Source organism: Leptonychotes weddellii, chromosome 8 (genome assembly GCF_054177405.1).
Source record: "Leptonychotes weddellii isolate Sample4059 chromosome 8, ASM5417740v2, whole genome shotgun sequence".
NCBI lineage: Eukaryota > Metazoa > Chordata > Mammalia > Carnivora > Phocidae > Leptonychotes > Leptonychotes weddellii.
Window position 1 is genome coordinate 78,095,117 of NC_138376.1, and position 25,177 is coordinate 78,120,293.

Consider the following 25,177-nt stretch of genomic DNA (forward strand, 5'->3'; position numbering starts at 1 on the left):
TGGTTTGGAGTTTCCAACTGCCAAAAGAAGGCATGAACATTTATTTGTCAGATGAAAACACAAAATTAATGTACACTAATATATGAATTATGCATGTCATCATTTTATTTACTCAATCCATATTTCTGCCCATCATTTCTTTGAGCTACTCCATAGAACATGGTTCAGTACACATAACAAACTACATCAAGCAAACTTCAGAGTAGGTGATTGAATCAATTTAAAATTTCTGTAAATATAAAATTTATATATTTTTTAAAATATTAACTGAAATTCGCTACCTTTTATTACAAAATAATTGTATTTTAGCATATATATAAAGGGCCACTATTTGATTGAGAAGCATATAGATTAGATAATAGCCTTTACTTAATTAACACAATACAATATGCCCTGCTTTCATATACCTGTTGTATTATTTCCTCTTCCATTTCTCATTTTAGTTTTTGAGTCTTCTCTCTCTCTCTTTTTAGTTAATGTATGTAAAGCATTGCCAATTTTTTTTTTTTTTGAAAAACTGGTCATTACTTTCAAAGTTATATTATTGTTTATTCTGGTCTATTTATTTCTGATTTTTCTTTGTTATTTCCTTCCTCTACTAAATTTCAGCTAAGTTTCTTCTTTTTCTATTCTTTGTGGTGTAATGTTGTTTATTTGAACATTTTTTTCTTAATACAAGAATTTATAGCATAAATTTCACTCTAACATCTGCTTTTGATGCATCCCAGAGGTTTTGGAATGTTGTGTTTTCTTTTTCTTTTCTTTTAAGACATATTTTGATTTACTGTTTCATTTCTTATTTGGCCCATTGCTTGTACAGTAGCGTGTTGTGTAATATTTACATAGTAAATATTTAATATTTAAATTGTAGATTTTCCAGCTTTGCTTTATTGTTGACCTTTAGTTTTGTACCACTGTGGTTGGAAATTATACTTGGTATGATTTCAGTCTACAATTTGTAATATTCATTATGTCTCTTTTTATGTGACTTAACCAGGGAATTCTGTGTGTACTGGAGGAAAATGTGTATTCTATTTTTCTTGGATGGAATGTTTTATATCTATCTTTTAGAACCATGTATTCTGAAATATGCTTCAAGTAAAAAAATGTTCTTGTTGATTTTGCATCTGAATAATGAAATTTGTCAAAAATTTAAAAAATAAAATGAAGGTAAAAATTAAAAGAAAATAGGGCGCCTGGGTGGCTCAGTCATTAAGTGTCTGCCTTCGGCTCAGGTCATGATCCCGGAGTCCCAGGATCGAGTCCCACATCGGGCTCCCTGCTCGGCGGGAAGCCTGCTTCTCCCTCTCCCACTCCCCTGCTTGTGTTCCTGCTCTCGCTATCTCTCTCTCTGTCAAATAAATATTTTAAAAAAAATTAAAAGAAAATAAAAATATTTTAATATGCAATGGACTATTATGCAGCCATAAAAAGGAATGAGATCTACCATTTGCAAAAACATGGATGGACCTAGAGGGTATTATGCTAAGTGAAGTAAGTCACACTGAGGAAGACAAATACTATTTGATTTCATTCATATGTGGAATCTAAAAAAACAAAACAAATGAATACACAAACCAAAAAAACAGAATAAGACCTATAAATACAGAGAACAAACTGATGGTCACTGGAAGGAAGGGTGGTGGGGGGATGAGCAAAATGGGTGAAGAGGAGTGGTAGATACAGGCATCCAATTATGGAATGAGTAAATCACAGGAATAAAAGGTACATCATAGAGAATACAGTCAGTGATACTATAAGAGTGTTGTATGGTGACAGATGGTAGCTACATTTGTGATGAACATAGCATAATGTAGAGAAATGTTGAATCACTATGTTGTACACCTGAAACTAAAGTAACATTATGTGTCATATATGCAAATAAAAATAAAATAAGTATATTTTAATTCTCTTTGAGCTCCTTTAATGATCTACAATGATGATGCCTAAAATTTGATAATTTTGGATGCATCTTATCTAGGGAGAGCCTGGGAGTAGGCTCATATCTCACGCAAGAGAGAAAATACACTTTGATTTTGAAATCATTTTTATAAAGTATGTATGAAACACCTGTCTTCTTCACAGACTTTAATTTTGATAATTCCTTCAATTTAAATTGACATCCTAAACTTTCTATTGACCTTTAAGACCCAGAGAGCGCATAGGTTTTACCTTTCGTAGGTCTGCCCACATGAGTGACTATGGGGTTGTAAGGGATTCAGTTCATTTCAGCCCTTTAATTTCCCATAATACAACAGAAAAGAGCAGTGGCAGAAGAAATCAATCCCAACTTATTCCTTGTCGAATATCAGCAAACACAATGTCACAAAACCAATGTGAAGAAATGAAGTATAGATTTTCTGCTGACATTTGTAAAGTGTTTGTGTCAAAGTATTTTTCTAATATAGAAAAGGTTAGAGTTTAACAAATTAAAGCATGTGTTTCTTTTAAACGGTTATGTTGATCATTTGGATTAATTTTAATAGCATTTTTTCTTATGAAAATGTTTAACTCAATGTGACTGGATGAAATCCTTTAATTACTCATCATTAATACACATTACTTTATGATAAGCATATGGAAAATTTATAAGAACCTATATTTCAGATTACAGATTTATCTACTGTAACTAAAACTAGAATCATGTCTCAAAAATTTAGTTTCTGTCAACAATGTATAGCTAGTTTCCTTTGCTTATTAAAAATGATATACTTTGCCCCATGTCTGGCTCCCTGTTCAGCGGAGAGCCTGCTTCTCCCTCTCCCTCTGCCTGCCACTCTGCCTACTTGTGCTCTCTATCTCTCTGTCAAATAAATAAATAAAAATCTTTAAAAAAAATGACATACTTCATTCTTTCCTCAGAGTTGTTATAGGTTTTTCCACATTTAGATAATACATACATTTTAAATAATAATTGTAAATGATGTCATTTATATGAGATTATATTATTTGAAAATATAAATGAAAATATATTTATAATATTAACATTTTATTTATATTAATCAACAATTACACCAAAATAATTGCTTTTCAACACTTTTAATTCTACCAGTATTTATTGAGGATGTATAATCAATGACAATGCAGTAGCAAAGAGTACATGTAGTCCTTAGCCATACGAACTAGAGATTCTCGGAAATAAGTGGCTGATTGCAGAGCTGGAGCAAGTATAATATAAGGTGGTGACCCAGGAATATCTTGTTGTGCAGAAAGTAGGAAAATGTTCTAAGAATGATGGGGCAGGTCAAATGGAGATAGACAGAAACTAACTAAATCTGGGAAATTTTGAGCATTGAAAGAAATAATAGTAAGTGAAGGATTGTACATCATTAAACAATAAGAGGAATTTAGGAGTCCATACTCACACAAAAAAGGCAGAAACAAAGAAACAAAGATTCTACATGTCAGTAGAATGTCAACTAGTAAAATGGAGAAATGATTGAATTAGAAAACCACCATGAGATAACCATCATGGTAAAAATGGATTCATGCAAGAATCAAAATAAATTTTCTGCTTTAAATTATCCATAAAATTATTTGGCCTATATTTTGTGAGAAACAGAACATTTATAAATGCTCAAACTGTCACCCCACAAAAAATATTTATAATTAACTTTAAAGTGTGGATACCTTGTAGACAACACACTAACCAAATAATTAAAACTAATATCATGAGCAATGTGGTACATGGTCACTGAGTGCCTTTTGATACACACTGTATGACAGAGAAGCAGACTGCATCACTTCTATGGTATTACTGCCCAAATCCATATCTAGTCTAATCATGGAACCCAATATGAGGAATATTCTACAAAGTTACTAGCCTGTACTCTTTCAAAGTATTCAAGACAAATACAAGAAAGAACAAGAGAAGATTGAGAAACATTTCCAGATTGAAGAAGTTAACTAAAGAGGCATGACACTTAAATGCAACCTGTGACCTTGGATTTAATCTCACACCAGAAGTGAATGAGGTCTCTTCAGATGTTAGTACTTTATCGGTGTTAATCTTCTGATTTTGATAGGTATTATGTAAGGAGTTGTTTCAATGGTTATGTAAGGAGTATCCTTGTTTTCAGGAACTAAACAGGAAGTATTTTAAGGGTTATTGTGGATTGATTTCTTATACATTTCAGAAAAATATAAAAATGTATGGAGAGAAAATAGAGAGAGAAATCAAAAGAGACAGCAACTAAAGTAAAATATTGAAAATTAGGAAGTCTGTATGAAGGGCACATGGGAATTTTTTTATACTTTCTTGCAAATTTTATGTAAGTATAACATAATTTCCAAAGTCAAAGTGTGATAAGGAGCGGTAAAATCACAAGAAGGATTTTCATATCCCACTGCAGAACTCCTGAATCAGAATGTGCATTTTTAATAAGGTCTTCAGATTATTTTTATACACATTAGTATTTGAGAAACACTGCCTTAAACATGACTTGGCTGGGGAAATAGGGCATAAAAATCAATTATATTTGTGAGTTTTAGATTTGATAATGATATTATGGAGACATTTAAAAAGAGGCTTATCTTTAGATTTAACCAAAATATTTACTGATAAAATGCCATAGTGTCTGAAATTTGCTTTGAAATTATGTGATGAGGATGAAGTTGGTGAGGGCATAGGTTATATATAGCTGTGGTGATAACTGTTGCAGCAGGATAATGAGTACATTGAGTTCACTAGGCTAGTCCTTTTTTTTTTTCTTTTGGGATATGGTTGAACTCTTACAAAATAAGAAGTATATACAACACAAACAAACATATCTTAATAATAAAGAATGTTAGGAAAAAATAAGAGAAAATGATTAAGTTGCCTACGAGGGCATCTGAAAACAATGTCCAGAGAAGACAAATTCATTCCTATTTAACATTGTTTATATGATTTCCTTCTATATATTTCATATTTTTTATAATTAAAGATATTACCATAATCATAAAATTAGGTTCTTGCAATAAGCAAGACCACAAGCAGAATTAACAAAAATTTTTATACTGTTTCATTTTAAACTAATAAACTGTCCTGTAACAAATGTTCCAATCTATGTTTCATAAGTAAAATGACCAGTACTATCATGAAAAGAGAGAAAAATGTTAGAGGCAAATGTATAGTTTAAAACGTAATTTCACTAGGTTAGGTGACAGATAATGATGGCTTTAAAGTCTGTCATTTCCCCTAATTTGAACCATACTGGATTTTTCTTTTTGGTAATTATACTTAAAATATATATATATAAATATGGTATCCAACTACTGTTAAGTTGGCTAAAGTCTCTTCACCATCTAGGTTCTGTCTCCTCATGTGTGAAGGGTCAATAATAGCAATAATGGACATATTTATTTGAGGCTAAAGAAAATAACTGACATGAAAAAAGTAAATTTGCAAATTTTAAAATATGTAAATAAGTCACCTCATGATTTAGTCATTATATTTCATACTTGGTTCATGTATTTTGCAGCATTCTGCAATGATTTATTCAATTACTGAACTCCCTGTACATTATTCTCCAAGAGTTGTGAGTAAAAAAGAAAATATATAGCAGGTACCTATTATCTATGCTTACTTAAATCTAAAACTACATTAATTGATACAAATGTAGCCTGTCATAAAAAAAAGACCAAATTATCAATGATTTAAGCAAACTAGAAGTTTATTCCTGTATCACGTAACACTCCAAACAAAAGGCCAAATGTAATAATGGTGATTATATGGTTGGAGGCCCACACTTCTATTCTCTTTTGCTAAGCTAGTCTATAGATAACTATAGATTCCATTATTATCTAAGATGATCAACTTCTGTTATCACTTCAATATTCCACCCAATAGGAAGTACCAAAAAAAAAGAAAAAAGAAAAAAAGGAAAGCACAATTATTCTTCTTAAAAGCAATACTCCAAATTGCATACATCAGTGTTTTTTGTTAATATTGATCATAAATTAGTCATATGACCATACCTAGCTTCAAGAAAAACTGGAAAATAATACTTTTTATTCTGGATGGTCATAACTAAAATTCAGGCCTTTGTTTACCAAATGAAGACATAAAACATTAATTATTTTAATTGAATAGTTCTGTGGGAGTTTTAGAATTTCTATCCTAAAGATTTCATTTTAAAAAAAGAACCCAACTGCTTTGAGTTTCAGCTATATAAAGGTTGAAGCACAAGGTTTAAAATATATAGGGAAATTTACTGAATATGTAACCATATTTTTTTTCATTTTATGGATGACTGGAATACTCACTGAGATTACTCAAAGGAACAGGATAGCTCATTAAAAGCCAAGACTAAAAGAAAGGTATTTTTAGTTTCTAGTTTAGTTGGCTTTCCAATAAGCCAATTTTTATAATTTGAAGAATTATAGTTGCTTCTAATTTTTATCATATGTTTATATCTAAAAAAATTTTAAGACAAACATTGCTAAAATACATTTGAAGAATTTCAGGAGTAAGTACAAGCCTCATTTGAGGCTTTATTTCATAGGAAAGGAGTTTGGTTGGATGAACAAATGACTAATAAAGAAAAAACTGCTGGGGGGCCTGGGTAGCTCAGTTGGCTAAGTGTTTAATCACTAAAACTGATGTTTTCTTTACTATTCTAATACTCTTCTTCATGGTAGGGAAGTTTCCTTTCATTCCCTTATTAACATGACATTTTACACAAAGGAGATATTTGTTTTTATCAAGTGACATTTAAGATGTCAAAACTATGTGATTTTTCTCCTTTGCATAAATGGATGTATTAATAATCTTCTTAAGTTTTAACTGCCTTGCTGACCTAAAATAGTTCTAACCTGATTTTACTGTGTTCAAATGTTAATACACAATTTGATGTGATTTGTTATTAACTTATCATTTCTATTGATTCTCAAGTCTATAAAGTTGTTTTCAAACATTTTTTGAAGAACACTAGTTCAAAAAAATGTCAATAAGTGTTCTCTAAAAAATGATTATATGATTAAATATATTTTGAAAACTGTAGCTGAAATGAATTTAAGAACTCTCCTTGCTACTGAAATTTGCAGTTAATTAATTAATCTGGATTAGAAATATTCAAAGAATAGTTATTTTAGAGAATGTTTCTAAAATTTCTTTTTTGTAGAAGAGTATAATACCTTCACTTTCCAGAGTTCTTGCATTTTTTAAAAGTTTGGTATTTCTGGGGTCATTTAATTTTGTTTTGACAGGGAAAGAAGACAAAACTAGGGCTGAAATCATCAACTCAGGATTGACTCATAGTTTGAAAATGAACCAAAACCCTAGCAGATATATAGAAAACAAACACCTCAGTATTTACAGAAGTGTGATCACTTCTTCCAGTAATATTATTTGATATATTTTAGATTTATTGGTGTTCCTGAATTAAAACTATCTACAAAATATGGCAAGTGAAAATTTGGCCTTTTATAAGCATAACTAATGTAAGCATTTCCCAAACAGTTAATAATTTTCTAATTCTTAGCAACCATTTAAAATTAGTCTTTTCATTGTTGTTCAAGATGTTTTCATGAATATATTATATTTATACACATATATATACATATATATGCTTTTGAACAATTAACTGTATTTCACAATTCTAAATGTAAAAGTTCACATTTCATTTCTCAGTAAGCTAAGAACAATGCATTTCATTCTATATCTTCCCATAAGGTTTGACATATATGTTCTCATAAGATAACAAAAAAACCTAAATATTTTAGAATTTGTCTGATTAATTCTGAAAAGTCAATAACAGCCATATATGTGTGTGTGTGTGTGTGTTTAGAAGACAGTGACTAAAGGTAATGAAATAATCTAGATTAATTCGCATTTAATATAAAAAAGGATTGGCTATCAGCCAGTATTCAGATTTATTGAGTCAAAAATGCTGTCACAGCTCATGTGTACATGGAACATTAGTCATTCATTTTGTTAATCTAACATAATATGGAGTATAATTTATCAGGACATCAAAATAATAGCTTTTACTCCATTTCCTCACTTCTGTAAGGACATGCACAATAGATTCCAGCTATACATGCACTCTATTAGGGCTAATTGAAAATAGATGGTACAATTAACCTGCTTCTTAGTAAAAAGCATTAACACTTAATGTAAAAGTCTAATCACAATAAAAAGAAGCTTACATTGGAAGGAAATGTGGTGAATAATTCAAAATCATCTTATTTTCTCTTACAAAGTAAATTAAAGAAAGAAAAAGAATATAACAACACCCAAAGCAACAATTAGATCATTTGCATTTCTAATCTTTGCTTTCTTTCTCAGATATATTCCACTTTAGAAAACTCTATAGATGATTTAACACAATGATTCAAGGTATTTAGGTGCGACATAGCAGAACTGAGCAGGTGGTCATGGAACAAATAAGCTGTGGAGGCAATCTATTACAATACAAGGTATGAAAATTAACATGCAAAGTCTTATGTAGTAGGAAAAGGTGTCTTGATTACTTTATCTTAACAAATTCCACTAAACATAGAATTTTTTGATGATATGCTATAACTGAAGCTCAATACATTCTTTAAAATAGCAAAAATATAATTTTTTTTCATTTTTAAAAAAGTCATCTATAAATGGTGATCATTTCAAAATCTGCAACTTTCAGTTGTCTCATAAGGTTTTTAAATGTGTTTGAACTTCTTTTAATATGTCTCATAATGTAAAATAAAGTTTTTAATTTAAAAGATTTCATTTAGGGGTGCCTGGGTGGCTCAGATGGTTAAGCGTCTGCCTTCGACTCAGGTCATGATCTCGGGGTCCTGGGATCGAGTCCCACATTGGGCTCCTTGCTTTGAAAGGAGCCTGCTTCTCCCTCTCCCTCTGCCTGCCATTCCCCCGCTTGTATTCTCCCTCTCTCTCTGGCAAATAAATAAATGAAATCTTTAAAAAAAAATAAAAATAAAAAAAGTAAAGATTTCATTTATTTATTTGCCAGAGAGAGAGAAAGAGCACAAGCAGGGAGAGCGGCAGGCAGAGGGAGAGGGAGAAGCATAAATGCATATTTAGGGCACCTGGGTGGCTCAGTCGGTTAAGCGACTGCCTTCGGCTCAGGTCATGATCCCGGAGTCCCGGGATCGAGTCCCGCATCGGGCTCCCTGCTCGGCGGGGAGTCTGCTTCTCCCTCTGACCCTCCTCCCTCTCATGCTCTCTGTCTCTCATTCTCTCTGTCTCAAATAAATAAATAAAATCTTTAAATAAATAAATAAATAAATAAATAAATGCATATTTAAAGGAAATACTGAGAATATTTACTACTCTTGTGTTCTATACTTAGGGCAAACTTCATTAATCAGTCTTTAAAGGGGAGCCTGGGTGGCTTAGTCGGTTAAGCATCCGACTCTTGATTTCAGCTCAGGTCATGATCTCAGGGTTGTGAGATAGAGCACCCCCCCACAATTTACCTTTGGGCTCCCTGCTCAGCAGGGAGTCTGCTTCTCCCTCTCTTTTCTCCCTGTGCCCCTCCCCCCCCCACTAGCACCCTCTCTCTCTAAAATAAATAAATAAATCTTTATAAGTCTTTATCAGTCTTTAAACTATTTCCTGCTAAGTCTAGTCTCAGCTTTTGAATCCTTTATTATAACATTCTCGAGGCCACCACTATCAATTCTTAGGAACTGCTATAACAAAAGGTAATCATCTGACAAACCCAAAGAGAGTTTAGAGCTCTCTTTGCTTAAGGCTGAAATAAATTAATAAATATTAATATTTTAATAAAATTATAATACATCAAATTAATTATACAAAAATTCATTTTAAAAAAGGATGCATATAAACTGTTGTAGGGGAATTATTTTGTTGTGACATAGAAAAATAATATCACTTATTTCAAGCTTTCAGGGAATTTCTTCTAAGAAAAGTGAAATTCCAAATGTTATTAGAATTGAAGCCGTACATAAATGCTATACCAAGATGATAGTAGCACCACTTTCTATTTTTGGAAAGAATATCCTAAATTATGATGACACGAATAGGGTTTCCTCAGACAGGATGAAATAGGAGAAGCAAAGGCTAAGTCTGGACAGAGTACCAAAGGTCTTCAAGGGTTGTGAGAATACTGGCATAATCTATAGTATGTCATGAACATGCACTAAGGTCTAAAACAATCGGCTATAATAGATTAAGTTAGAAGAGAATCAAAGAGAAAAAGCTCTTCAGAGGTAGAATGTTAACTCTTTTCCCTTCATTTCCTCCTTCCTCAGTGGCAGATGAAAGTGTTTTGACCTTAACTAGAAATCCATGTAAATATATTGGTAGGATATTCTAGGTGTAGCTATGTACTGATTTCTTTTCTAAGGAACACTTTTAACAGGACATATCTATCCTGGCTATATTTTTATTTGTTTGTTTTTTGTAAATAGACCTGTTATTGTAGATTTATAAACCTCAGATGTGCTGAAGAATGCAGGCTTTTTAGTTAGAGCTAGTGAAATAGACCCCAAAATCTATGCAAGTAGATTGACCAGAATCCACCTTTTGCTCTTATAATTCTGAAAAACATGTCCTGGTGAAAAAGAGTAGGGAATTTAGGCAGCTATGTGTGATAGATGTGGGGCATCCCATATGTGGAGGTGAACATTGAGAACATATGGTTACTGCTTCTCTCTTGGAGTCTTGACTGATCACTAGTAAAACCTGCTGCCAGGTAAGATTTCTACTATGTATATATCCATGTTATCATTCAGTTTGCTCAGGATCACATTTAAAATTTGGGAGGTTAGCTTTAAAAAGGCAGAATCACAAGAGTGGACTTAGCATTTGTTACAGATATTCAAAATTAAATTTTATTTTGAAAAACTATAAAATGCTATATGCTTGAATATCCTGGAGATTTGCAATGGATATTGGTATGCTAGAATCTCAAAGAAGCACTGTGTGGATATCAGTGGGAGAGAGATTATAATTCCTCTTAAAACAGTGCAGCTCAAACTTATTTGACTGAAGAAAATTTATTGGTACAAATAGGGGAAGAATTTTAAAATAAGGAAGAAAAATCATGATGGTCTCAACAAATTGAAAAAAGGTGATAAAACTCACTACATATCCATGACAAAAATCTTAGTCAATTATGGAAATCACTTAATATAATAAAATGTATTGAGAAAATAAACAAAAATCATACTTAATGGTGAAATGTTAAAATCTTTCCTTCTTAAAAAGAATCAACACAAATACCCACTATCATGAATTTTACTAGAGGTCCTAGCCTGAACACTAATGTAATAAAAGTAATAAAAACTATATGTACTGGAGAAAAACGAAAAAGCACTATTATCCACAAATTGCATGATTACATATGTAGAAAATTCTTTAAATTGCACAAAAATATTAGAAATAATCAAAGCAAATTAGTTATTTTGTTGGGAACAAGGTCAATATAGAAAGTCAATTGTGGATCTATATATCAGCAGCAAATAGAAAAATTATTTTTTACACAAATTCCATTTACAACAGCAAATGTATGTGACACCGAGTTATAAAAAGCTTCAGAAAATGGCTTTCCATAGAAAATAAAACTGGATTAAGAAAAAATAAAGCCTAAATAGAGGGGTTTATGGTAATCAGTAATTAGAAAATCAAATATTGTAATGATGATACATTTCCCCAAATGTTTCTATGCATTCAATGCAGCCCTCAATCAAAATCCCAATGGGAATTTTGTGGAAATTTATGAATTAATTCTAAAATATGTCTGTAGGGGTGCTTGGATGGCTCAATTGTTAAGCATCCAAATCTTGGATTCGGCTCAGGTCAAGATCCCAGGGTCCTGAGAGACCCAAGTAGGGATCCAAGCTCAGTGCGGAGTCTGCTTGTCCCTCTCCTTCCCCCTCTGCTCCTCCCTGCCCCCTTCTTGCGCCCTTGCCTGAACATGCACTCTCTCTCTAAAATAAATAAATAAATAAATAAATAAATAAATAAATAAATAAATAGATAGATAGATAAAATCTTTAAAATATGTCTGTAAATGCAAGGAACCAAGAATATCTAAGACAACTTGCAAAGAAGAGCATAGTTGATTTATTCTATTAGATAGTAAGTCTATTATTAGCACAAGGATATTCAAAGACTGATGGAACAGAATAGAGACTTCAGAACCAGACGTATGCACTGAGGATCACAGTAACAATCAGGTTAGTAGGAAAATGTCCTTTTTAATAACAATGCTGGTCCAAATGGCTATCCCTACAGAAGAAAGAAATACCAAGTATCAGCAAGGATGTGTAAAAGTGGGAATTTTTATTTAGTGGAATTGTAACTTGGCAGAACCACTTTGGAAAATAGTGTGGCAATATCTACCAAGTTTAGCATACACATACATAATGGTCCAGTAATTTCATTCTGAGGGATACATCCATCAGAAATGCATTTTGTATGTGCATGTAAAAGCATGCACAAGAATGTCCTTGTTGGCACTATTCATAATAACCCCAACTGGAAACAACTCAAAATGTCCATCTACATGAATGGATAAATCGTTTTTGGTATTGTCATACAATTAAATATTATGAAGTAATTTAAATGTACAAATACAGCCAAACATAAACAACACAAATTTTCCAAGCATACTGTCAAATGAACAAATCCAGGCACAGAAGAAGAGATGACACCATATGATTTCATTGAAAACAGACACAGTAGCTACAAGCATTACAAGTTAGGATAACGTTTACTTTTGGAGACAAGGAAAGGTGTTGACTGGAAGAGTATGTGGGGTGGGGTTCGGAGCTGTTACTAAGGCCCGAATTTTTGTCTTGAGGGATGCTTATATGATTGGGTTTATTTTGTAAGAAACCATCAAATTATATATTTATGCCTTATATACTTTTCTACCTGTAATCTTTCAATTATAAAATCTGCAGTTAACAATTCTGTCCCAAAATATCATGCCCACAAATTGTCTATCTCCTCAATTCTTCCCTTAAAATCTCAAGCAGTGTAAACTCTATGCGAAAGTTTAAAAACACATTTATTAATTCTTATACAGTGACACCACACTTCATGGTATAATTTATAATCAGAAATATGTTATTAAATGTGTTGTAGTCAATTACAGAGCTTTCTGTCCCATTTTCCTTTCAGAAATAATATGCAAATTAAGAAATACAGGCTTAAAGTAAAAACGTGACAGAAATATTGCATCTTTTACAATAAAGACGGATACCAGATGGAGGAGATGTGAACTGCCTTGGCAGCACAGCAGCAGGATAAACATAACTGGCTACAGATGGAGGTACCTATGAAAGGCAACCCATTTATTCTCCAGAAACTCGTCTCTGTTCAAGTGTCAGAGGGCTAGGTACCCTAGGCAGCAGACTTGTCTCTGTTCAAGCGTTGGAAGGCTAGGTACCCTAAGCAGCAGACTAAAGCATAATTCTAAAACAGGAAAGCTTTTAGAATCACAGGAAATTATTAATAAAATTATTAGCAAAGGATACAGACCATTTAGGATAAGTTAGATTTCACTAGGCAGACATGAATTAACGGCATTTCATGTGCCACAAGTATAGGTATAGACATGGGAAAAGTAAAGGTTTATTGGAGAAGATGAAAATTAGACAAGGATATCATGTATTCTTGAATATATGGATAAATTTATTAGAATAAAATATAAGCTTAGGAAAGTAGGGGAGAAACACACAACCATATACATACATACCACAACAATCTAGAAGATGCCATAATAACTAAATACCTGACTGGATTTATAGAATAGAGAGGAAAGGAAAATAAGAACACCTAATAGAGAGTAGGTGTTTTGAGGATGATACAGAAAACACAGTAAAAGAAAAAACTTGGATTCCAAGCTAAAGTACTCAAGATTAAGTAAAGCATGGATTTAAATTTGGTCAAATACAAATGTCTTTGTTCCAGCATCCAAACAAGTACTTAATAAATTACCTTCTTATTCACAATTTATTTTCATCAGTATATATTTTAAAACTTACATTTATGTCACACATCTTATGAGCCATACAAATTCATCTTAAAAGGTCCTCATTGAAACTAATTATAATATGCAGGGGGAAAAAAAGAATCCATACCAAAATCCACTGGCTTCTGAATTCACCAAAATAAAAATAAATCTACTTTCCAAAGCTAAAGGCATATAGTAAAGATTTCCTGTAAATTTAACATATAATTAAAATAGGCAGTAACTAAAAATATGAAATAGTCTTCGTTCTAAAATTGACTATTGTGTAGCTATTTAGTTTTGAATGACTCATTTTCTTTTTGCTAATTTTTAAGAGTTGAAAAGATAGCACAGAGAATTTCAGTACACTTTTGCCCATCTTTCGCTAATGTTAACATCTTAAATTATGATAAAAAATTGTCAAACCAAAAAAAATCGGCACAATACTACTACATTACAGAATTTACTCCAATTTTAGGTGTTTTTTTTTTAACTAAAATCCTATGTTCTGTTTATAGAATTATGACGTGAAAGGGATTTTTAATTGTTTTGTTTCATTTTACTTTTCAGCACTTTAGAGATGTCTCCATCATATTCTGGCTTGTATAGTTTATGACAAGAAGTCTGCTGTAATTCCTATCTTTGTTCCTCTGTAATGTGTACTTCTGTCCTGGAGATTTTCTCTCTGCCTTTTGTTCTCAAAAATTTCTATGCGATATACCTAGGTTTCTTTTTGTTTATTTGTTTCATTAGGCATTTATTCCAGTTGGTGCTCTCTATTTTAATTTGATTTATGCTTTGGAAGTTGTCACTAGATTTAGAAAATTCTTTTGCAAAGATTTCATCTGCCCTGTTTCTTACTTCTTTTTCTGGATTCTAATTATACATTTCTTGACAAAAGATAGTCTTGGGTGCACTGTTTTTTAACTTTTTTCTCTTTGTGTTTAAGTTTGGTAATTTCTACCAGCCTATCTTTAACTTCCCTAATTCATTCTCAGTTGTATTTAATTTGTTGATGAGCAAGCGCACCCAAAGTATTCTTTTTCTCTATAACTGATTATACATTTGTGGTCTTTCCATTTCATTCTTTTCTATAATTTCCAACTCTCTGCTGAAATTACTCACATGATCTTTCATACTGTTTATCATATTCTTTAGAGTCTTTAATATTTTAAACATTTAAGTTCTCTGTCAGCTATTTCCAATAGATGTGTCATATCTGACTCTGATTCTGATAACTGGTTTGTCTCTTTAAAATGTGTTGTTTTCTCTTACCGTCTGTATGCCTTATAATTTTGTTGTTGTTGAAAACTAGATATATTGAGTGGAACAGTCAATGCTTTGGTATCCAGTGCTTAGCCTGGAAATGTGAACATCTTTCCTTCCACTATGTCTTTAGTACAAGGATTTGAGTTAATCCAGTTAGGAGTTAAGCTGGGTTTGAGGATTGTTTAATATGGTAATGATCAGTCCACCACAGGTTTCTAATGCTTCTAGCAATACACTGTCAAGTTAGGGGCTGGTATTGTGTAGGTTTTTGTTTGTTTTTATTGTTGTTTTTGTCCCTTTAATGTTCTAACCTTGACTTTAGGTCTTTCCTTTGCACTGCCCCTCAGAGAGGCTTTCTTTACATTCTCTTATCCCTCCCCTGTACTTCTCTCAATATTATTTTGCTGTTATTTGTTACTTAAACTTGTTAGTCTAAGGGAGAAGGGTAAAGCATTACAGATGTCTTCTCTGTTGTTACTAGTTATTAGGGCTCAATCTTTGGAAGGTACCATGTTCCTGTGTCTGCCTGTGTGGCTTCTTCAGCATGCCTGTCCCTCTCTGGATACAGCTCTAGGTCTAGCACATGTTCCTACCCCTACCTTACATACAGGGTTATTTTCTGTTTTCTTCTACATGTTCCAGTAGATTTTCTCCAGTAAGGGTGACAGTGTCATTTTGTCATTCCCCAATAGATCAAGACTTGTTCCACAAGTAAGACAGGAGAGAAGTATCCCTGTGGAGTTTCATGTCCACCCCCCCCCGCCCCCGCTGTGGCTGCATTCCTACTCCCATAAATCTACACTGCACATAAACATTTACTTGCAATTTTTACTAACATTCCCCAGAGAGCACAGCCTCCAATTTCTGTAGCACCCTGGGCTTCACAATCTCTTGCAGTGCACAACTGCCCTACAACAATTCATCAACCATTCTTTCTCAACTTTTCTACTAGCCTCTGATTGCATCTATTCCAGGGATCCCAGGTAAGGTTGTGCTTGCTTCTCTTCTATGTGGACATAACTTTCTCTTCAGGTTTCAGCCCAGTTGGTTACCCTGCCTCTTCTGCTTCTGATTCTAGAAACTTCTTGAATTTATAATTTATCTAGTGTTTCTTATTCCTTGTAAGAGGCAGAGAAACACAATTCACTAGATCAGAGGACTTAGGATAGTAAAGCATAAATAATCAAGGCAGAGCTCTAGTCCCAAAAGATTGCACTAACTAGTAATATGATCAAGTTGAAATTTTTTTTTGTTTTTAAAGCAATGTTTAAATGAATATCTCCAGCAAATTAATCATTATAATAGTGACAGTTAATGGATGTACTGCTATGTGACTTTTAGTCGGACTAAACTATAATTTTATTTATGCATCTTATTCTTTGTGTTTAGGGATTTTTGACATATGCTTTATGGTACATTAAATCACATCTTTACTTGAAATGTAACTGACTATATTGCCACACAAGAGTTCTGGAAATATTTGAGAAATTAAAATCAAATCAAGACTAGTGAAATAAAAAGGAAATATTCCAAATGCAATAGAGAGGAATTTGTTTCTCTGCTTATTTTAATTGCACTTAATAATTCATTAATAAGAATAATTTGATTGTCAAAAAAGATATAAAGTATTTAAATATGCTTTACCTTTAAGCATTATACATGAATACCTTTAGTAGATATGTTTCTCTACATTTTCTCTTCAAACTTCGATTGGAAGATATTTTATAAAGAAAAAGAAAGCTCATAATTTTAACCCCACAATAGCCACATCACTCTACATATTCAATCTATAATCTTATAAATGCCAGTTGTAGACAAATGCAAATGTCATTATTTGCAACAAAGTCTCTGAAATTATGTAGTTTCTAATGCACATTAAGATGAAATGACTTTTCATTTCTGATGATTACCTATAAAACAGGATTTTAACTGAATTGTCTAGCTATATATCAATTTTATTGATGAAATAATAATATTAAAAAATAAAACTATAATTGAATAAAAATATAATATGTGACATTGAAAGACAGTATCACCTTTCTTAATTTTATTAGATAAATTAAGAACATATTCTGTATGGCTTCCATTTAATTTTAGAACAATTTTGGGCTTAGAACTTAAATTCGTAGGATTCACAAACTAACAGCCTTTTAGCATTTAAACATGACACAAATACATCATAATAAAGAGAACATAAGTTAACATTTATTATTAACTGCATATCAAAATATATATGATTTCAACCTATTTACATTTAAGTAACTTTGAAATTAATTTTACATGACTTTAAAACTTTTTTTCAGAAGTTCTGTTTATACAAAATAAGGTATTGCTATCACATCTTTTCTATAGACATTTTAGATTACATGTCATAAATGCAAGGAAATTTTTTAATGATTAGTGTGTTAGAAGTATTTATCACTGGAAATAAAATTGTAATAAAACATTGTCCAGCATATACTGAAAAGATTTTTTAATCTGTTAACATATTTGATAATGTAAACCATTCTCACATTCTTAGGCTTATTCCAGGCAAGATTTTTTTCCTTTGATACTTCAGAGGACATGTTATATTCCTTTTAATGGTGACATTTTAGCATTTTAGGAGTTGCTAAATGCTACTAATAATGCTAAATAGGGGTGGGCAATTCTTCATTTATTCTGAGGAAATCTGAATTAAAGATATATTTCTCAAGTTGATTAAAAAAGCAGGTGGTGCTAATTAAAGAAATGCTTTCATTTGAATCTTTTTAAGTCCATGCAATAGAGTAAATTAAAGAAATAATCCAGGTTTCTGTAAAATATTAATTATTGCAAACAACAAAACAAAGAAGCTGATACACACACACATGCACACTTATGTTCATGAGGAAAATAACACTTATGTTGTTCAAAAAAACAATATGTACTCTATTTCCAAATATAAATATTTATTGATCATAATATTATTTGAAATTATTTCCAAATAATGAATATTACTTGAAAATAATAATTAATATTATTATTAAAAGTCCTTGAAGAGGGCATTCATATTTTAGTGTGAATTGAAACACTATAAAATTATCAACTATTTTCTGCTAATAAATGAATATTTAACAAATACATATTTCAATAACACATAGTATAACAAACTTTTATCATTTTTCATACTGCAGGTCACTATAAACACACACATACATATTAATGCACTTTGAGAAAATGTTACCCAATATATTAAAAAGCTATGGGTCAATGGAGATGCATCAGAATAAGGGGCAGTGATATATTAAAAATTCATTGGCAACCTTTCAATTTAAATATATAAAGACAATGTAACCAAGTTAATAGCATACTCACCACTTTTGTTCTATATTCAGTAATCGCCCCTCTTCTGACTATATAAACCATAAAATCTTACATGAGCCATCTAATTAGTTAATAATGAATCTCAAATTTTCAAAATAGTCCCATTTATCAATTTTGAGAATTTTCGTAAGTCCAATTTAGTAATGTCATATGAAGTTTGTAATGCAATTTTCATTTAGATTTCTTAAGCTAAAGGAGATCAAATTATGATCTGTGTATAGGATTGTCTTATCCCTTAAATTCAGTAACTGCATCTTAATTCTTCTATTCCATTTATAATTCCCAGTGATTTGGGCCTCATTTGGAAGTAATCTTCTACAAATCACTTACTTCCTGCATTGTTAGGCTCCTTCTCCCCACCCCTAATCAATTTATTTTGTTCTTAGTAATCTAGAACCTGCAGTGTTATTTGTTCCCAACAGTGTCATTCATTCCAAATGGCTTTTTTCATTGTGAATTTTAATATTTTTTTTTATTCTTATGTTAATCCCCATACATTACATCATTAGTTTTAGATGAAGTGTTCCATGATTCATTGTTTGTGCATAACACCCAGTGCTCCATGCAGAATGTGCCCTCCTCAATACCCACCACCAGGCTAACCCATCCTCCCACCCCCCTTTGAATTTTAATATTTTAACTATACTTTCAGGTCATCTTACCCATGAATAATTTTCTTAAAAATGCTGTTTTTCAAAATGTATTTCATATATGTAGTAAATATATATATATATGTAGTAAAGTCAAGATAGTTGTATTTAAGACTAATTACCCCAAAACAGTTATCTTCTCAGCTTGAAACTATATTAAATGAAAAGTGAACCAAGAGGGAAGAAATATAAGCACAATGTTAATTCCTAAACAACAGCATTAATTTTCAAAACTCGATGTACAATGGTGCTGAAAATATACAGAAAAGTAAAACATCCCTGAAGATACAAAGATATTAGGTATGAAAGGAAGGGGGACTCAACCTGAAGGTAAATCCTTTAGGTATAGCAATGAATGGGGGGGACCACCAGGTCCGGTGACAGAAGCACTCATGAAAATAATTCCTTTCAGTTAAGCAGAGTTAAATACAGAGAAGCCATTGCAATGCACAGCAATATGGCTCTAGTAAGGCAATAAAGTTCACAGTGGAGTAGGGAACCATGAGACCTAGAAGAATGTATGTATCCTTCATCCACAGGAGATCTCTGCAAATAGCAGGGATAATCCAACTGGTTCCATGACCAGTAATAAACATGAATCTGACTCAGCATACACAAAATTATATGGGAAAAACAGAGAAATTTATATAATTATTTATCTATTTTCCTATGCAAAGAAAAAGATAAATGAGGAATATAATAAGTAAGATACAATGTGACAAAATCAAGGGAAGAAATTTGAGCTATTGAAACTCAAAAAATATTAGAAAGAAAAGATAAATTACAAATTAACACAAAGAAAATAACCACTGAGTAAAATACATAAGTGACATAGACATATGAATGAGAAAAACTAACGAAAACAAACAGAATTGAAGAAATTTTAAATAAAGATTAGTAAGAGTGGGCAAAATAGTTTCAACACATAAATTTTGGATTTCCCAAATACAGAATATATAATAATGGGAAAACACAAATATTTATATGTATGACTTACCTGATGAAGATTTTTTCTGAAATAAAGAAGCTAATGTATATTGTAAAAGAACACAGCATGTGCCAGAGAAAAATACAGTTCATATCAAAATTTACCCCAATGAAGTTACCACACTATAAAAGTATTAAAAATATATGAAAATATATGAATAAATTATGAATCTTTGGGGTAGCCAAAACCAAGTCAGTCACCTATGATGGAAAAATTTCCAGGCTGGCCTCAGACTTTTCCAAAGAAATATTCAATGTTAGAATAAAAAAATAGAGAATAAAAATATCTGTAATCAAGATAAGAAAATAAGAAACATTTTTAATCTATGTAAGCTACCACATAAGCATAAAGGCTACAGTCCAAATATTTCTGAATATACAAGAACCTAGATAATATTGTTGATGAGGAATCTTCCAGGGTCAAAGAATTAATAAAGAGTATTTTACATATTTATTTGTAGAATTATAGCAAAAGATCAAATGTATCTTTTTTAAAATAGATTTTATCTTTAGAGAAATTGTACATTCAGAGCAAAATTGAGTAGAGAGTTCTCTATACCTACTGGCCTCAGGACGGGAACAACACCTCTAGTATCAACATCTTCACCAGAGCAGTCCCTTTACTACGATTGCTGAACCTACGTTGATACATCAACCAAATACATCAACCAAAGTCCATAGTTTACACCAGGGTTTACTCTTCATGTTGTACATTCCATAGGCTTGGATAAATGAACAATGACATGTATATACCTATATGCTTTCATACAAAATATTTTCACTGCTCTAAAAATCTTCTCTGCTCTGCCTGTTCATCACAGTCTACCCACTAATCTCTGGCAACTACTACTGGTCTTTTTACTGTCTCTCCAGTTTTGCCTTTTCCAGAATGTCATATAGTTGGAATCATGAAGTATGTAGCCTCTTCAGATTGGCTTCTTTCACTTATTAATACACTTTTAAGGATCTCCATATCTTTTCATAGTTTGATAGCCCATTTCTTTTTCTTTTTTCTTTTTATTCTCACTTTTTTATTTAAATTCAATTAATTAATATATAATGTATTATTGGTTTCAGAGGTAGGGGTCAGTGATTCATCAGTTGCATATAACACCCAGTGCTCATTACATCACATGCCCTCCTTAATGCCCATCACCCAGTTACCCCATCCTCCCACCCCACTCCCCCTCCAGCAACCCTCAGTTTGTTTCCTATGATTAAGAGTCTCTTATGGTTTGTCTCCCTCTCTGGTTTCATCTTGTTTTATTTTTCCCTCCCTCCCCCTATGATCCTCTGTTTTGTTTCTTAAATTCCACATATGAGTGAGATCATATGATAATTGTCTTTCTCCGATTGACTTTTTTCGCTTAGCATAATACCCTCTAGTTGCAATATGTGGATGGAACTAGAGCTCATTTCTTTTTAGTGATGAATAATATTCCATTGTCTGGATGAACCACATTTTATTTATCCACTAACTTACTGAAGGGACACTTTGGTTGCTTTGAAGTTGTAGCAATTACAAATAAAGCCACTATAAATATCTGTGTGCAGGTTTTTGTGTGTGGACACAAGTTTTCAACTTGTTTGGGTAAATACCAAAGAATGCATTTGCTGGATCATATGGTAAGACTATGTTTAGTTTTATAAGAAACCACTAAACTGTTTCCCAAATTAGCTGAGTCATTTTACATTTCCACCAGTAATGAATGAGAATTCCTGTTTTTCCATATTCTCACCAGCATTTGGTGTTGTCAATGTTCCAGATTTGTTGAAGAGACTGTCTTTATCCCATTGGATATTTCCTGCTTTGATGAATATTAATTAACTATTTGTTGTGGGTTCATTTCTGGGTTTTCTATTCTTACATTGTGTATTATTGATATTAACAGTGTTGTATTATGTTGGTTTGGCTTTTAGCTATATTACCACATTTTATTATTACATGCAACAATCATTTATTGTGTTAATCTGATGCTTACATGTATTCAAATAACCTGATTTTGTACAAATAAAAGCCATGGGAATCCAAGGAATTGGATAGCTATAAAATAATGTTTTGAATTTCCTTTATTGGTTCTGCTTGAAAATGCTGGGTTTCTCGGGGGCTGGCCCTAGGAACTCTTCTTTCCTCCCACATACTCTCAGTTAGCAATATCATCACTTCCCAAAGATTTAAATACTATCTTTATATGACCTCCAAATTCATATCCTCAAATAAAACTTTTCTTCTGAACTCAAAACTTGAATATCCAAATGACTACTTGCTATCTCCAATCAGATGTGTCCTAAAGATCATAATTCAGATCACAAGTATAACATACATAAAACAGAAATCTTGATCTTTTCAAGATTTTTTTTCCTACTTCATGTCTCCCCCATCAAGTTAAATATTATCACTATCGATCAGGCAAGAAACCCAACTATTATCCACAAGTCCTCAAATGTCTAACCACATATTCATCAGAATAACAGTAATGTTTTGTGTCATGGAGTTTAATGAATGTATCACAGAGTTTTATGTCAGATAGTGGAGTGAGGTGAGAGATTAAGTCTTATTTTATGTCTCCAGAGGAAAGAATCAATGGCTGGAAGTTATAGGGAGGTGGGTTTTGGCTCATTGGGATAAAAATCTACATAAGTCAGCAATGTTAAAATAGTGTTTTTTGTCCTGATTCTATTTTAAAGTATAATTTAAGTTCTACCTCCTTTTTCTCTTTATTATTTTTTAAAGATTTTATTTATTTGAGAAAGAGAGCACAAACAGGGGGCAGGGGGGAGGAGTAGAGGGATAGGGAGAAGCAGACTCCCCACTGAGCAGGGAACCTGACGTGGGGCTCAATCCCAGAACCCTGGGACCATGACCTGAGCCGAAGGCAAACGCTTAAACAACTGAGCCACCCAGGTGCCCCATTCCTCTTCATCACTGCTGACCACTTCAGACAGGACTTTGAGTATGGATGATTACACAAAATAACCTCTCTCCCAACTTCCACATTTGCTCGCCTCTGGTCCAGTACTAGACAGTAATAAATGAACCTTCTCCAGTGTCAATCAAAGCACATCACTCCCTACTAATTAAAAATTTTCAGTGGCTTCTCATTGCACTCATACTTAAAATCAAATCACACTTCTTACTAAGGCTCATGATAGGGTCTTATCACTGCATATTTTCACAAACCTCATTTTGTCCACTCTCAACCCCTCTTATCAGAAATTGTGTTGGACTTCATTAAATATTTTGGACACAGGAAGAATTATGCCAGGAATATGTTCTGTACCTTTTTTTTATATATGATTAGCTTCTTCTCTTTCTTCAGCTATAGCTCAAATGTCATTTTCTTAAGATCTCCCCTGACTAATGAAAATCTATTTTTTCAGTCTCTTTTTTTTCATCATGGCACTGATTATAACTTGCAATTGTTTCAGTTGTAGGATATATGTTCTACATTCTTACTTTCACCACTGGAAGGTGAGCTTTTTAGTAGAGAACTAGTGATATCATGTTCACCTTTGTATCCCTAGCACCTAGAGCAGGTCCTGCCTATTAGGTCCTTGGGAAATATTTGTGGTTGAATACATCCAGGAAGAAGTTTTAAATAGGCAGTTGAATTTTTGAGTTTTAAATAGGCAGGCAAAAAAGTTTGGGAGAGCTTCCTAAGTGAGATCTACATTTAGGGAGATGTGTGTGTGTACCCATACACACACACACACACACACACATTGTACTAGAAAGAGGAAAACATCACATCAGCTAACATATCACATCTGTAATCAGGATAATTCACTAGTGTTATATAAGTGGATCCCAGATAAGGTCATATAAAAAGTTTTATCTTAGGTCCACTAAATTAATTTCCTTACTTGTTTCTTGGAAACATTTAACATGTTCAATTTTAATTTTCTAGAAATCCCTAACAAAGGGAGTTGCCTTAAGCATAATCAGAATAGCTATTACATAGAGGAAATTCATCAACCCTTTGCCCCAGGTGCCTCAGGTCATCAATAATTCCTCTATGCTACCTCCATCAGATTTTTTTTTTTTCACCATTCCCACCTGTTGACTTCCCTTATCATGGAGGAAAATACATTGGTTTTTACAGACTGGGCTCTGAAAGTGAAGAGCAGTCCCGTTAAGAATGATACATTTAGTATTAGTTCTCTCAGTTTTTCTAAGCAGCCCTCTTATTTGCAAGTACATAGGTAATTTGAGGTGGAAGTAGGAAAACAATCTGGACAGGGTAGATATATAAACAATTAATTCATTACACAGACCTAGTGAAACCTGACAAATTCCTTATTCATTTATGGTAAAGGTTTTTCCTTCTTAACAGCTCCTTTGTCCCACCTTACAACACGGCTTCCATAAAAGGACATGTCCCTGGGAAGGTGACCACAGTTGTGCATGGTTTGAAAGATGGCACTTGCAGGATGATTGAAACAGTGAGAAATTACACAATAGCAAAGATATTTTTATATGTGTGTGTATAGATAGGTCGAGAGACATATATGTGTGTAGAATTGTTTTTACTTCACATGCATACAAAAAAACTTGAACCAAACTCAAAACACAACTGGGGCAGTTAATGATAAAATATAAAATACATAACATAAAAGAGAAAAAGAAGGAAAGGAGAAAAGTACTTCAGAAAATACTAGATGATAAATTAAACAACCGTGCACATAACAACTGCTTATGTAAAGGGAAATACAACTGAACTTGACCAAAATATTCATCAGAATAAAACATATTTTCCGTGTGCCATGATCCTTTGAAAAGGAGGTTGGTCTTATTCTGTGTGTCTCCAAAGAATAGGATCAATGATCAGAAGTTATAGGGAGGCAGGTTTTAGCTCATTTGGATGAATCCCTGCATAAGTCTGCACTGAACAAAAATGGATGAGTGGATACCCAGAGTACAGAGTTTACCATAGCTAGAAGAATTCAGGCCTGAGAAGGACACTGTCTTCTTGGCACGAAGAAGGAATTTCTACATTGGGAGAAATATTAGAA

General features: G+C 32.5%; 1 long non-coding RNA gene across 16 annotated transcripts in view; it reads right to left on the reverse strand.

Annotated features, from left to right (window-relative positions):
• The window catches only part of LOC102742234 (uncharacterized), a 676,629-nt gene that overhangs the window by 272,472 nt on the left and 378,980 nt on the right, over nucleotides 1–25,177 (reverse strand). The window contains exon 8 of one of the 16 annotated variants that reach the window (XR_014147841.1): nucleotides 24,769–25,154. The exons of the other annotated variants lie outside the window; for them this stretch is intronic. This is a non-coding gene — a long non-coding RNA (uncharacterized LOC102742234). Of the gene's footprint in view, nucleotides 1–24,768; nucleotides 25,155–25,177 lie in introns of those variants that run through there. 16 annotated transcript variants of the gene reach the window in all.